The sequence below is a fragment of the Cervus canadensis genome, chromosome 4 (genome assembly GCF_019320065.1).
Source record: "Cervus canadensis isolate Bull #8, Minnesota chromosome 4, ASM1932006v1, whole genome shotgun sequence".
NCBI lineage: Eukaryota > Metazoa > Chordata > Mammalia > Artiodactyla > Cervidae > Cervus > Cervus canadensis.
This window is the reverse complement of record NC_057389.1, coordinates 78,505,667-78,520,463: the sequence shown is the minus strand read 5'-3', so window position 1 is coordinate 78,520,463 and position 14,797 is coordinate 78,505,667. Positions and strand designations below refer to the sequence as shown.

The following is a 14,797-nucleotide window of genomic DNA, read 5'->3' as shown; positions in this document are numbered from 1 at the left end:
TGGATTGCATAAGAAAATGCAGACCCCCTCCACCCAGAATCTCCAGAGGAATGGTTGGGAACCCCAAGCTCCCCAGATGGTGTTATGATTAGGCAAGTTTGGGAAACATGGCCTATTACCATATTATAGTTCTGAGTAGATTTGCTTATAATCGATTTGTTTTGCCTCTCAAATAAAACCTGCTTTGTAGGCACTCACTATCTTAGGAAGAATGAAAGCAAGGTTTGTAAGACTTAGGAAAATGTATATAAGCAGGAAAAAGTGTCAATTTTGTAATTTAATTGAACAGTTGGTCTCCTTTTTTAGTTAAATAACCAGAAACTAGATGCTGCATAAGTCTGAAATAAAAAACCTATTCAGAGATGAATGTTTGATCATAGGAATATGGCAGATTCAACTTAAGTGTTGATTATAATGAGTAGGGATGTCATGGATAAATAAAGCCAAAGCCAAGGAAAAAATCTGGTTGTGGGTGATGACCTTCTCCTCCCCCCTCTTCTCCGCCCTGCCCCACCCTATCTTTTTAAAGTTTGGTGCTGTTGTCTGGTTTGTGTTTTGTCCATTTCTCTTACATGATTTGGTCTTTTGGAGATAAGGGCCTCCCCGGTGGCTCAGACTGTAAAGAATCCACCTGCAATTCAGGAGACCTGGGTTCGATCCCTGGGTTGGGAAGATCCCCTGGGGGAGGGCATGACAACCCACTCCAGTATTCGTGCCTGGAGAATCCCATGGACAGAGGAGCCTGGTGGGCTACAGTCCATGGAGTCGCAAAGAGTCGGACACGACTGAGTGACTGAACACAAATATACTATTGTGTTATTCTCGGAAAAGCCGAGAATCTTCAATAGAATAGCCCCAAAATCTGTTACCTGCCTAGCATTGTGTGAACCACTGGAAATGAAAAGAAGATCTCTTGTGGTTGGAGGATAAATATGAATGTTTCACAATGTCTGAATAATGTGCAGCCTGTTTTATCTACCAACTGGTTAATCAACTGCAGGATAATTAAGAGATGTATACAATACATCATACTGCCGGGTGTTTCTAGTCATTTGTAAGAGATTTGCAATCATTTGTAGAAAAAGATGTCCCTCCCTGTGTAAATTAAGAGACAGAATTTGATAATGACAAGTATTCTCAACTTTGTGCAGAATCCATTTGAAAGATGCACAGGTGGGCTCACTCACATTGATGGTGGGGTGTGAGATGACGTGTAGATATAGATACTACAGTTAGTTCCCCTTTGTTGGATATTGGGGCTCCAGAAATTTATTAGCTGCTTATGCCTAGCCTCTCTTGTTAAAATTTTTTCTGCCGTTTTAGAAGCCAGTCCATTGTACTTCCCCTTCCTTTTTTTTCTTCTTAAAGTCACCTTAATTTAGTAGGACTTTACTGCTGTCACCATGTACTGAGGACGAGCCCATGATAAATGAGCTGGGTTCTCGCTTTTTTCTGATGAAAGAACTTCTAGGAGATATATTTAGTTTTGGGGGGGTTCCTCTGAACAATGTTAAGATCTGAAATTTTTTGCCATTTAGTGTTCAAGATGCTAACATCAAAAGGCTGTTCCTTCAAAGAACTTCATGTTGCTATTTAAATGGTAATTACTTTTCTTCTGGTTTAGCTCTGGGCTTGATAAATTCAACAGACTTGGTCTTTTTATTTTATATTGTTGGTACAGAGAGATGTTTGAATCAAAAACATTAAATTCTGATTAGGAAGACAACTGAACACCTTGATTAAAGATCTGCTCCAGTGTTAGCTTAGGAAAAATCTTAAACTATGTTCCAATGAAAATAAGTGAATGATCCTTTTGCTTTTCATGGTTATTTATTTTGTATGCATTTTTCCTTTTGTACTGAAAACAGTTTTCCCATTTTACAAGTCATTCTAGCCTACTGATGTTACTGAGGGCATAGTTTGATTTATTCCTTTAAGATTGAATGTTTTCATATAAGGAAGGATACCAGAATCGTGTTTGGTTGTTTTTTTTTTTTTTTTTTTTTCATTAATTAATTAGGCTGCACTGGGTCTTAGTTGCAGCCTGCAAGATCTTTAGTTTTGGCACGTGAACTCTCAGTTGTGGCATGTGGGAGCTGGTTCTCTGACCAAGGATTGAACCCTGGGTCCCCTGAATTAGGATTGCGGAATCTTAGTCACTGGACTACCAGGGAAGTCCTTAGAATTGTGTTTTTTAAAAAGTGCTAGTCCTGGAACGCAGATAAACTGAATCACGATATTTCTGGGTCAGAGCACAGTTTGGTTATTATAAAAACTTTCCCCCCATAGTTCTAATGGGGACAACTGATACAAGCCAATCAAGTTTATCTAACAAGGTGCTAATTATTAATATTTTATGTTGTATTTCTCTAGAGTATTTAGGGAAAAGGTATTTTCCTGTTTTTAAAATAATTTTCCTGGGTAATTTCTGGAATCATTGTTGGATCCTTTGTTTCTCTGTAGAATTGAGCGTCCAGGAGCTCCGTTATCTTTTTTGTGTGCTCCATGATAAAGAAGCCCAACGTGTCTGTTGCTTAATCACAAAAATAAAACCCAGTTTCTGTGTTCTTCTGAAATACTTTTGGTTAAGGGCAAAGAGACAAATTTGATTCTTTAGGTACCATGTGAGTTGAGGCATTTAGAAGAGAAGGTTGGGAATTGGATCCATTGTACTAACCATAGGCTAAAGTCATTCTCAGAAACTTAATGTGGAATGGGATTTGTTTCCGTGGTTTCAAATGACCTTTGATTATGGCAAGTTGTTTGAAAACCCCAGGTGGTCAGGTGAGTCTTGGCGCATCACCAATGCTAAGAATTGAGTGGGAGACATACAGGCAGAAAAAAGACTTTTTTGGGGTTTCTCACTGTGTTGTGTGTCTCCATTTCCTGACTATTTAGTTAGAGCTTCCTTTGAATATTTTATTATCTCCTTGGTTTATAATCAGGACCACCCACCTGATTTTAGCCTGCTGACTTTTTTCCCCTGCCTTTTTATTCCCTCAAGCTCACAATGCATGTGTATTCATGTTTTTGCTTTCCATTCACGGAGATCTCCAGCTGGGAAAATATAGTGTGTACAATACTCTCTGCCTTCAACTGACATTGCTCATAAATTGCAACAGAAACACTGCTATCAGCAGCTTAATAGCAGGTAGAATACAGCTCTACATATCAAGTCTCAGCAGGATACAGAAACTATGGTTACCAAATTTCCAAAGGAGAAGAGGAGGGGGGAGAAAGTTTTCTGAGAATAACTGAAACAACATTGAAAATTGATTCACTGAAAGCAGCCTTTTGAAAAGGACTTATAAGGGTTGCCTCAGTGGTTGCTCCGCTGTCCCTTTTTGCTGAATTGTTATTTTTGAAGACCTCACAAGAGGTTTTTGTGGTGGAGCAGTATAGAAAGGCAAGCTTGTTTGCTTCTTTTCTCTTTTTTCATTCCCCTCCCCCCGCCTTTTTTCCTTTCTTTTCTACTCTATTCTCTTTTCTTTCCTCCCTCCCTCCCTCTCTCTCATCCTTTTCAAAGAAAAGGGCTTTGATATACTTAATGAAAAGGGTACTGCTTAACTCTAATTCTGAGGTTGGGTGAGTAGGTGGGAGTTAGAAGCTGTACTCAGCCAAACCTACCTCAGGTAAGCCTATATATCTCTGGGTTCGATCCCTGGGTTGGGAAGATCCCCTGGAGAAGGGAATGGCTACCCACTTCAGTATTCTTACCTGGAGAATCCCATGGACGGAGGATACTGGCAGGCTACAGTCCATGGGATTGCAAAGAGTCAGACACGACTGAGTGACTAACACTGTATCTCTGGCAGAAGCATCCTGCCTATAACAGTGCTATTGGCATTGCCTCTAAACTGCACTTTATTTTTGATCTGCACAGTACCTGTCCACTTACTTGATCTCTGATTAAAGAGCATACAATATGTAGCATTAGCATATCATGATGCTAATATTTGAGGCTAGGATGTGAAAATGGATACCCTTAATTATAGATTGTTTTTATGAAGAAAAGAAAAAAAAAAAAAAAGCTGCTCCACTGTGAGAATTTCCAGTACTTTTAACACATCGTTTTATCTTAATAAGTGAGCTTATATTAATATTTTGAAAAGCCCCAAATTCCCCTCAGTGAAGAAAGGATTGCTGGGCTCCATCATCCTTTGTGAGTAGCCATAGCAGAATTCTGCCTCTTGCCAGAAGAGATTAGTGTGGATGGTGAAATAATTCTTGCTTTAAACCGAGTTAAGCTGTTGTATTAATACTCCTGTCAAAGGGCTCAGGCAGATAAAAAGTTCTCAGCCTCATTCCAAGCTCCTTGGTGACTTTTCCCAAAGGAATAACATAATACCTCCTACCTCAGAATGTCAGAAAGTAATTAATCAAAATCATTATGCCCCATTTCTTTCCTACTAAAACTCAACATGGTTTATGTATATCTTTTTTTTTGTTTGATGAACATTTTTCTTTAAAGTCTGTTAGCCTAGTTTCTCTGGTAAGAATCGCCTCAGATGCTTAGAGCATGAGTAGTGGTAAGAATCAGTATTTTTAATAAGCACTCAAGGGGATTTGTATTATCCTTGGAGTCTAGAGAAAAAAAAAATAGAATGTGATTAGCCTGGGTTTGAAACCCATATCTATCATCTTGGTGTGTGTGTGTGAAGAGATTGACGGATTTCTCTGTAGTCCAATCAGAAACCTGCTCTATATTTCCTCCAAAATTGGAACCTTGATTCCTTTTTTTTTAAAAGAAAAAAAAACAACAAAACCTGAAGTGTAGTTGATTTACAATATTACATTAGTTTCAGGTATACAGCATAGTGATTCAGTGTTTTTATAGATTATACTCCATTAAAAGTTATTACAAAAAGATAATGGCTATAATTCCCCATGTTATACAACATATCTTTGTTGCCTGTGTATTTTATATGTAGTAGTTGGTGTCTCTTAATCCCATACCCTGACTTTACCGACCCCCCCCTTTGGTAACCACTAGTTTTCATGAGTCTGTTTCTGTTTTGCATATATACTCATTTAAGTGATATCATACAATAATTTGTCTGCCTGATTTCACTAAGCATAACATTCTTTAGGTCCATCCACGTTGCTGCAGATGGCAGAATTTTGTTCTTTTTTATGGCTGACTGATCAGGGGCGCTTGAGTTGCTTCTGTATCCTGGCTATTGTGAATAGTGCTGCTCTGTGGAGTTTACTGTAGCTAACACCCTGTTTGGTTTAGGTATCGTGTGTTGCCCATCCATTCTTGCTAGACGTCTTGGCCACACACCATCTCCACAGGCCAGGAAGGTGTAGTGACTGATTGCCAGCCATCCTGAGAACACCTCCTTCTCTAAAGCAAAGACTGCAAATGCTTGGGATGCAGCCCCAGACTTTCAGCCTTCATTGGCTACTTTTGAACCCTGTGATAAAATAAAGCAAGTAGAACAAAAGGTTCTTAGTACAAGTTTAGATAAACTCTACTTTGCAATGTTATTTTTGACATCATTCACTCAGCAGGTGGCACGTGTGCGTGTTTGTTTAGGCTTCATTAAATGAGAAGGGGAGTCTCTGGTTCCTGCAAGACTTTGGTTATTGCTCATGCTCCAGGTTTTTCTTTGCCCAAACTTCAGAGTCCTTTTCTTGATCGTCCCACTCCTCCAAAGCAATTTCCAATCTCTTGGATTGAGCGTTAGTCCCACTGGAGCAAAATCCTGCGGTGGCTCTTGGCTGGTGGTCAGACCACTCAGCTGTGTGATGGGCCCTGAAGGGACCCTTTGCTCCCCGCAGAAGCGCCGAGAGCCTGTTGACGGGCATCCTTTGCTGCTCACCTTGAGTACCTGTGTGTGGATGCAGAGGATTACTGGAAGGGAAGGATGTTGGAGACTCAGTTACGGTTTTGGCTCTGTTCCCCTTTGTCCTAGAAGCTGGGACCAGACATCTAATGTCCCTGGAGTCTCGGTTTCCTTCTCCATACAGAGAGCAAGTTTGGGATAAGTGATCTTCAAGATTCTTTTGTGCTTGAAAATTGCATGGCTTTTTGATTTGCTTATGTTCTGAGAATTCAAGATATGATATCATGAAACTTATTGTATAAAATAAATAAGTGAAGTGACAGTATCAGTTGTGCAGTCATGTCCAACCGTTTGCAACTCTATGAACTGTAGCCCACCAGGCTCCTCTGTCCATGGGATTCTCCAGGCAAGAATACTGGAGTGGGTTACCATTCCCTTCTTCAGGGGACCTTCCCAACCCAGGTATGGACCCTGGGTCTCCTGCAGTGCAGGCAGATTCTTTACCATTTGAGCCAGCAGGGAAGCCCAAAAGAAACTAGAGCAAAAGGTAAAGCCCTTGACTCGAGGGTCAGCGTTCATCCTCTGCCCCAGTGTATATGGGGACATTGGGTCATTGTCACAAACTGAGCCAGACCCCCAGGGTTCCAATTCTCAGTTCCACAGCCTACTGCCTGTGTGACCTTGGGCAGTAACTCACTGCCTGCTTCATGCCCCCGTCTGTCCTTTGTAAGTGGAGATGAATATACTGTGCCTCTCCCCCTCGTGCCCTCCCCCCCAACATACTGTGTTTTATAGGAGGATTAAATGACTAAGGATCCATAAGACAGTTTCTTTTTTTATTGTAGTATAATTGCTTTACAGTGTTGTGTTACTTTCTGCTGAATAACACATTGAACGGCTGTAGGTGTATATATACTGGCCCTCCCTCTTGAACCCCCCTCCCCAATCCACCTCTAGGTTATCACAGAGCGCTGGGCTGAGCCCCCTCTGCTATAGAGCGGCTTCCCACTAGCCATCTGTTTAACATGTTGTAGTGTATATATGTCCGTGCTGCACTTTTCATTTGTCTACCCTGCCTCCCCCTGTGTCCCCAAGTCCATTCTCTACCTCTGCACCTCTACTTCTGCCCTGCAAATAGGTTCATCTGTGCCATTTTTCTAGATTGCATATATACGCATCAATATCCTGTATGTATTTCCTTTTGACTTACTTCACTCTGTATGGCAGGCTCTGGGTCCACCCATATCTCTACAAATGACTCAGTTTTGTTCCTTTTTGTGGCTGAGTACTGTTCCATTGTACACCACATCTTCTTTATCCATTCATCTGTTGATTGATGTAAGTGGTTTCCGTGTCCTGGCTATTATAGATGGTGCTGCAGTGAACATTGGGGTACATGTGTCCTTATGAATTATGATTTTCTCAAGGGCATATGCCCACTAGTGGGATTGCTGAGTCCTACAGTTCTGTAAGACATTTTGAATAGTGCCTGAAATATATTCATCACAAAATGCACTTGTTAAATGTACAGGCAAACAAAAGTACAGTCCCGAGCGTTGTAATATTTGTTGTAGGCAAAGACAGTAGTGTTCTTCATTAGCCTGCCAGCGCATTCTCTAAAATGTGGCATTCTACCTAGAAGATAGGAAGACCCTCATTCCTATGGGTTCTCTTACAGTTACTCAGAGCAGTGTTAATGTTATCAAGTGTCCTTTCGGACACTTATGTCAGGCTAGCAGGTGCCTTGACAGCAAGACCTTGCAGCATGCTTGGGTGACCGTGAGCAGAGAGAGATGCCGTGGTCAGGGAATGCATGCTCTTGGGATCTGCCGTGAATGAGCACTCGTTCCTGGGAGGCCACTTTGAGTGCTTGTCAGACAGCTTTCCTGTGGGTCGTGTGCAGTGTAACCTACAGGCAGAGGTGTAGAACCGGTGTCACTGGGAACAGTGCTTCATGGGGACATATTTATTGCCCCCTTTCCAGCCCCCAAACTCACGTCAGTAAATTTCTTTTTTTAGTTTCTGAGGGGATTGTGAGTGGACCCTAAGTAAAAATGATCTTGAAGGATTGATTATAAATAACATGCATTCTCAGTTGAATTGCTGATTCATATTAAAGTAAATAAAAGTTTACGTGTCTATTGTCCTCTCTCCTCAAGACACTCTCTGCATCTGCCTTGACCATATTTACTCATGTGTCGATTACTGGCATTTGTATTATTGCTGTTATGTCCATTTTTTAGAATAGCAGTTTTTATAATTTGGTTGTTCTGCTTTGTAGAATATGGTATGCCTGCATACCATGATTTACATATACTTACAAGATTTCTATTAAAAATATGCCTTCACATAAAATCAGGCTACTTTAATTAACTAATTAACTAGAATTCAGCATTAAACGCCACAATCTGATAAGGCCATTAAAACACACAGAGCAAACCCAGTTTATATGTTGATCATTTAAGTTGTAGAGACTAGTCAAAGTGAGTTACTAATCTTCTGGGGTGGAGGGAACTGCCTTTACTATATTGTGAAGAATATGGAAGAGGTTGGTATCCATCTGCCTTGTATGAAGAACCAGGCGCATCTCCCAAACTGCCTAAAGACATAACATTTTAAAAGAAACTATATATGTTATTAGGGGAACAGGGATATGTTCACTGGGAAAGAAAACCATCATTCTGTGTTTCAGTTGGCACCAGGCAAGTCCCTATTAGAAGTCATAGGCTCCTTGTTGAGGACAAATGATGCTTGTACCACTTCCAGTAACGCTAACCAAGGGGCAGGTGATGTCATCTGTGCCAACAAGGATCACACCTGGAAAAACATCGCTCAAAACATTACCTGAGTCTTCCACTGGTTATAATCATGAATGTGTGACCCTGGATTTGCATTGCTGAGCAGTAAGTTAAATAATTGTATATTTCCTTGAAATCAGTTTCTAGTGATCACACATGCAGATTGAAAACCACAGCCTTAAGATTTACATTCAGCAAATAAAATTTATGTTCCCTGAAAGGCAAAGAAGGCTGTCATTTCATGCTTCCTAAGCTTCATTGTCTGTTTCCCTTTGGTACACACAAGCCGCCTAGCACGTACCACCGTGCGTCCCATTATAGAGACAGAGCTTTCTGCTCTGTCAACTTTGTTTTATAAAAGCTCTGTTTTCTTTATTACTTTATCTGTTACATCTGTAAAATTTATTTAAGCAATGACAAATCTCTCTTTGGGGCCCAGAGTCCGGGAGAAGAACCAGTGGCAGGCTACTGGGCGGAGATTTGCTGGATCTGACTGTTCATTAAATTTTAGAAGAAGTGAGGGGAGAGGTTAGCAGATCTGGATCTGCCAGGACTGGGCGGGTTATGGTCCGTGTTGAGAGTGTCTGCATCATGTGAGCAACAAATGTACCTCATCAATTGCTTTTGTAATAGTTCATTAGAAGTGAATGGCTTTTGAAATCACAGAGGAAAGTTCCTGGTTTAACTTACAAGAATACTTAGTTCACAAATTTTTCTAATAAAAAATAGATAAATAAAGCCAAATTGTTTACATCTATATTATCATCAAGTTACTTTAAAAATGGAAAGAATCGTGCTTGCTTCGGCAGCACATATACTAAAATTGGAACGATACAGAGAAGATTAGCATGGCCCCTGCGCAAGGATGACACGCAAATTCGTGAAGCGTTCCATATTCTGAAAAAAATAAGAAAAAGAAAAAAAAAATAAAAAAAAAAATAAAAAATAAAAATGGAAAGAATCAACTGAGATGGGCTCCCTTAATTAGTAATTATCAGAATCAGGTGATGAATACTCAGTTACATGGTTTTTCACTTTTATATTTTGATTTGTGTATATAGTTATAATGTAGTGGTTGCTTTATGCTTTTTTCATTGTTTTTGTTGAAGTGTAGTTGATTTACAATGTTGTGTTAATTTCTGCTGTACAACAAAATGATTCAGTTATACATATATTATATATGAATATACATACATTCTTTTTCATATTCTTTTTTGTTATGGTCTATCATAGTATATTGAATATAGTTCCCCGCACTATATAGTATGACCTTGTGGTTTATCCATTCGATATATAACAGCCTATATCTGCTAATCTCAACCTCCCACTCATCCTTCCCCCAGCCCCCTCCCCTTGGACAACTTTTAATCTGTTCTTTATGTACATGATTCTGTTTCTGTTTCATAAATAGGTTTATTTGTGTCATATTTTAGATTCCACATGTAAGTAATATCATATGGTATTTGTCTTTCTGACTTCGCTTAGTATGATAATCTCTAGTTGCATCCATGTTGCTACAAATGGCAACATTTCATTCTTTTTAATGGCTGAGTAGTAGTCCATTGTGTATCTGTACCACATCTTCTTTATCTGTTCATCTGTCAATGGACATTAAGATTGTTATCATGTCTTGGCTATTTTGAATAATGCTGCTATGAACATAGGGCTTGCATATATCTTTTTAAATTAGAGTTTTGTCCAGATACATGCCTAGGAGTGGAATTGCTGGATCATTTGGCAACTGTATTTTAGTTTTTTAGGGAACTTCCATAGTGGCTGCACAAACTTACATTCCCACCTACAGTGTAGGAGGGTTCTTCTGTGCTTTTATTCATTTTGTTGTTTCACTTGCCTTAAAACAAAAACTCACTTAATTGAGTCCCTATTCTTTGCCAAACTCACTTAATTGAGTACCTATTCTTTGCCAGGCACTTTGAAAGAGCTCGTGCTTGGCCTTTCTGAGAGGTTGGCAGGTAAAAATCAGGCATCTGAAATGTGACAGTAAGTTCTATGATAGAGGTATCCTCAGATGCAGTCAGGCAGCCTCAGGGCTTCCTTGAGTTGAGGCACCTGAACTTGTACTCCGAAGATTAAGGCAAGTCCAGGTTCCCTAGGCAAAAGATAGGAACAAAGCATGAAGTGACCAGCATTGTGTGCCAGGGACGTTTAGATGCACTCTGTGATGTGAGGCAGAGGGGGGAGGTAAGTGGTGAGTGGGGCAGGGTAGGGGCTGTAACCAAGGCCTGCCTGGACTGTGGTGTGGATGAAAGGGAGGGAATGGAGTCGAGATTGGTTAGGAGTCAAAGTAGGCGTGACTTGATGACTGATGAGATATGAGTGCTTAAATAGACTAGAAGTTTGGAGGTGTGAATTGTGATTCCTTTTAAACATGTCTAAAATCCTAAGAAGTTAGAAGTGTAGTCCATAGTGAGTTCTAGAATCATCCCTTGATTTTATACTGCTGCTGCTAAGTCACTTCAGTCGTGTCCGACTCTGTGCGACCCCATAGACGGCAGCCCACCAGGCTCCCCCATCCTTGGGATTCTCCAGGCAAGAACACTGGAGTGGGTTGCCATTTCCTTCTCCAATGCATGAAAAAAGTGAAAGTGAAATCGCTCAGTCGTGTCTGACTCTTAGCGATCCCGTGGACTGCAGCCTACCAGGCTTCTCCGTCCATGGGATTTTCCAGGCAAGAGTACTGGAGTGGGTTGCCATATGGATAGATAATACCAGCTAAGCGGTTAAACATAGGTTGAATATAGAAGCGTTTCCAGATTCTGTGCTTTTCCCAGACCAGTGTTTTCTCTGACAAGGTACTTTATAAGAGAGATGAGTAATTTAACAAACTAAGCATTTAAGCATTGGTGTGCTGATAAATCGGACTTCCCTATAGCTCAGGTGGTAAAGAATCTGCCTGCAATTCTGGAGACCCGGGTTCTATACCTGGGTTGGAAAGATCCCCTAGAGAAGGAAATGACAACCCACTCCAGTATTCTTGCCTGGAGGATCCCATGGACAGAGGAACCTGGCAGGCTGCAGTCCATGGGGTTGCTAAGAGTTGGACCCGACTGAGTGAAAAACAGGGGGAGGTGCTGATAAATTGTTAACTACTGGGGTGGGAGTTGGGGGCTGGGAGGAAGAGAACACCCATGTGTATTCTTTGCTATTTTCTGTGGTATATATTCTCACCATGGTCACTTTTAAGCTTCCACGACTGGCGTCTCTTGTAGAGCTGGGAAAAGCTGCATGCGCTGGCCTGCAAGCCAGCTACTGATCGTCACTTACATGTGACCTTGTGGATTCTCATCCATGCGTGCGTAGTTCCTTCATGAAATTGTGTTCTTCATAAACTTACGTTTGTTTAAACTTAAACAATGCATTTAGAAGCATGGTATCAAAAGTCAGCCTGCCTGTCTTCACATCTCTGACTGGGGGCAAGTCAGTCAGTTAAACTTTCTTATTAATTTGTTCATCAGTAAAATAGTGATAATAAAAGAACCCGGCATGTAGACGCTGAGAAAAAAATGAGATAATCTATGTAACAAACATTTCTTCCTGTGACCTACACGTAATAAAGCACTCAATCAATGTTCTTATATTTATGTTCTCTCTTTACCCCCTGGGGACAGTAACACAAATGTTAACTGCCGGTTGTGTAAAATAATGCTGCTTTTAATAATTTTGGATTGCCATCTTTGCAGCTTCAGAGGAGACCCCAAATGCAACTGTCCCAAGATTCAGTGAACAAATCTCGAATTCATCTTAGTGATCAATTTGGCCCCTTTGCAGCTTTAATATTATTGACTCTAAGACAGAGTATGTTTTTATATATAGCAGCTACTTGAATATTTAGTTGATTTCTCTCAGAATCTTTTATTTCTGGGCATTGAGACATAGAAAGACCTTTTATATAAGAACAGGGTACACATGCAGTTTTGTCTTGAGTACATTACAAAATAAAGTGTTTGGCCCTGGTACCCCCTGATACTTTCGAGTATCATTTGATACTTGAATTCTTTGACCATGCATTCTTGGTTGAATTAGAAAATTCTCTTTTTCTTTAATATTAAACTTGAATTGAGTGGCGTCAGAAAATGTAATCCGCAGCACCAAGAAACTTTGTTCTCTTAACTAGCACCCCTTGGGAAACCTTATCAAATCTAGTATTCCATTCACATACCTTGGAGTTAGTGCGCTATCAAACACACAGTGAAAAATGGCTTTCTGTTCACTCATTTGGAAAAACACTAATTTCTGTTACTAATTCATACACTGGGATATACGAAATAAAGTAGCATAATGGGTCTCGTGGCTAAATGTTGTTGGACTTCATGACCCAAAACCTCTAAATCAAAAGCTTAGTAGAACACTAAGCCATTGGGATTTTCTGCCCTTTTTTTTTCTGTATCCAAGAAGGTTGATTTCTGCAGTGTCAACATGTAATTTTCTCCCTGGCACCAGTCAGACTCGGGCTGTTGGTCAACAGTTTCAGCAGGTCTGGGGGCATTTTGCCGTGTGACTAGCCTGGTCTGGGCACCCATTGCACTTGAGGGACAGTCCTGGGTACCCTGGTGCTTACCTTTTACCAGGCCCTTCTTCTCTGGGAGGCCTATTTTGATCTGCCTGGTTTTTCTTTCAGAGAAAACTGAGAAAGCCTTTGGACCAGTAATTCTGCAACTGCTTTAGAGTGCAACATTCCTCAAACAGAACCTGAGTGGAATTCTGTACCTTCACCCTCACCCAGTCAGTTGCTAGCTGCTAACAAATCTAACTTCCTGTTTTAGCTGGAAAAGATCTTTATTTTAAGCAAAGGACATCAGGAGGAAATAATACGTTTCCACCTCATTTCTCCATCAAGCATTTTCTTGCCCTGTGTACTAATCCCCACAGATACTTGCTGTGAAAGAAGAAGGAAAAAAAATAACGTTCCATATGCCAACTCTCAAGTGTTAGCATTGTCCCACCAAACATTCTATGTTTGAGTCAGTTATTAGAGATTCAGGATATGAGGTGGGTACAAATCAGATTTTGGTGGAGAGGGGGAGGGAGGGAGAGACACAGAGAGAGTGTGTTTTCACTCAGAAGAATTACAAGGAAACCTGGAAAGATGTTGAAATGTTGAGTCAGGTCTTCTTTCCGTGGAAGGAGGTATATGAAACACACCCTGATGATGAACAGCAATTAGCAGTGCATTACTTTCTGGAAAAGACTTCAGACTGGCCGCCCTGCAGGTCAGAGTCAATAAAGACGGAGTTACTAACAATAGCCTTTCTCTCTTGCTGAAGCCTTGGACTTAACCCTAACTTCATCAGACCGGAGAAGAGGAGAATAATGCGAACAATGGGAGTCTTGGAGGTTGACTTGGGCTTAATGCTCGGAGGCCGTAAAGGCTGTCAGAGCGTTTGATGGATTGGCTCTCACGCCTTAGTCCCCGGTGCAAAGCAGGAACGTTCCTGCCTCTTCTGAGAGGCTTGATGTGCCACCTGGGGTCAGAACTTATCAGCCTGCGGGGCTAATGTTTCAGATGAGGCCAAAGTGCAGTCAATAATTTATACCGAAATTTGTGCTCAGAGTCACAAGGAAAGCACGTTTTGACACAAATTCTTATTGGTTCTAAAAAGAAGTCCAGGTCAACGTCAGGTCTCCCTGCTGACATCACTGCTTGAGTATGAATAATACTTAATGGCAAACTTAACCAAAGAAAAGAATTCAGATCTTCATGGGATATTTATTTGGTGTTTATCATGTGAGGCTAAATTTCAGAATCTATAGGTGAATTGGGGAAGGAAACACTGGCAATTTGGAATTTATTAAAAAGCAAAAGAAAACCACCTCTAGGATATAATCATAGGACTTTGGAAGCCAGCACAGTGTCCATGGGAGTGTTGGTTTACAGCCTGTGAAGTTGAGGTCTGTGGTACTGACTGCGTGGAGAGAAAATGTTAGGGAGTATCACGGGCTGGAAGGGATACAGGAATTAGGTTACAGTTAGGTGCCTTGAATCTTTCATCAGGTTTGCAGAAGATAGGTCACCCAAAGTTAGCTGAGATGGCTGCGTGTGACTATGCATGAGTGTGTGTATAGAGCATCTGCCTCCACATAAACACATGTATTTATACACATGGTACATAGACGCATACAGCCGAGCAGTGACACCAGCGAGGCTGGTCAATCAATAACCAGCTAAGTTTTGTTCTGCTCCAGCAAAAC

At 40.8% G+C, this 14,797-nt stretch overlaps 1 protein-coding gene and 1 non-coding gene across 6 annotated transcripts in view; both read left to right on the top strand.

The window, feature by feature from the left end:
• The window catches only part of ZNF608 (zinc finger protein 608), a 105,490-nt gene that overhangs the window by 67,442 nt on the left and 23,251 nt on the right, over positions 1 to 14,797 (top strand). The window lies entirely within an intron of this gene.
• LOC122441055 lies at positions 9,381 to 9,487 on the top strand. Its single transcript, XR_006269200.1, has one exon. It is a non-coding gene; the product is annotated as a U6 spliceosomal RNA (small nuclear RNA).